This window comes from Hippocampus comes, unplaced genomic scaffold (assembly GCF_001891065.2).
Source record: "Hippocampus comes isolate QL1 unplaced genomic scaffold, H_comes_QL1_v1.1 scaffold318, whole genome shotgun sequence".
Classification (NCBI taxonomy): Eukaryota; Metazoa; Chordata; class Actinopteri; order Syngnathiformes; family Syngnathidae; genus Hippocampus; species Hippocampus comes.
The window spans coordinates 153,116-154,335 of record NW_017805777.1 but is presented as its reverse complement, the minus strand read 5'-3'; the positions used below and the strand labels follow the sequence as shown (position 1 = coordinate 154,335).

General features: G+C 39.6%; 1 long non-coding RNA gene across 1 annotated transcript; it reads left to right on the top strand.

Annotated features, from left to right (window-relative positions):
- Positions 1-64: 64 nt before the first annotated feature.
- LOC109524645 (uncharacterized) lies at positions 65-1,220 on the top strand. Its single transcript, XR_002169993.1, has 2 exons — positions 65-409; positions 722-1,220. It is a non-coding gene; the product is annotated as an uncharacterized LOC109524645 (long non-coding RNA).

The following is a 1,220-nucleotide window of genomic DNA, read 5'->3' as shown; positions in this document are numbered from 1 at the left end:
AAAATTAAAATGGCCATCTTGATTTTAAGTTGCACCAATGCGCCACTTGACGGGTAGTAGCTCGCTATATTAGCATGTCTATCATCTCCGCAATGTGCATTGGCATCTGCACGAGAACATCGCATTGTGAGTGGTACGCAGTAGATCGGCGAGTAGCTAGCTAAAGCAGCATGAACTATAATCAGAGTACTAGCCTATTTCATTTTTGCTTTGCGTATCTACAAGCCACACTAGCATATTGATGGTATTAGCACATTGATGGCTTAATGGAGTAGGATTCACATGTTGCCACGTTAGTATGTTAGCATGTTTTTTCCCTTCCGGCAGCGACTTCCTGAGAGGCAGTGACGACGTTAACAGAGAACTTCTCTCCGAACTGCTGAGCCTCAACCTCAAGAAGCTGGAGAAGGTCTCAACTTTGAATCCACCAATCAGCTTACCCCCATAATTGTCGTTGTTAGTGAGACATGGTAGTTGACGATCGTGTTCCATTGGTCTCAGAGTCACATGACACAATGAAACCATACGCCAGCTAATGCTTATTAAAATTTGATGGACATTTAATCTGATAGTCAACATAAACTATTAAACAGCTGCGAGACGGTTGTTTTAAAGCGCTCTATAAATACAGTTGAGTTTAGTTGAGTTGAGAGAATAGCGCGTCTAGCATGTAGCTACATTAGCATGTGAGAGCAAACGCTTGTGTTTTGTTGTGTTTCAGGTGCAGAAGAATCTTCAAAGACTTTTGGACGAGGCTATTTAAAGAATTGTGTCAACATTTAGACAAAAGTCATACTTGAATATATGCAGATGAAGAGACCAAAAATGCAGTGGACATTTTGGGAATTTGGAGCGTTTTCGTAAAATGACATTTGTATTTGGAATTTGTGAGTTAGGTTGCCAGTAGTTTCCAGAACAAAAATGCTAATTTCACCCGTAATAGCAAAATCTTTCAAAACTGATCACTTTGCGGAGGTCTTTAAATTTTTTTTACTGTGAGTTTTAGCTGTAGATATAATTCACTTGTTTTAAAATAATGGCTTGTGTGATGCGTTTGTCACGTGTCACTTAAAAAGATTGAGTGACGTTTTGAAAAGAGTCAACTTCCTGTCACTGATGATGTCATCCACAGACCTTTTTCTGAATGATGTCATACATATTTTCCAGTTGGCAATTTCCCACATTGCACCACCAGTAAACCGACCCTTCTAAGTCTTTGA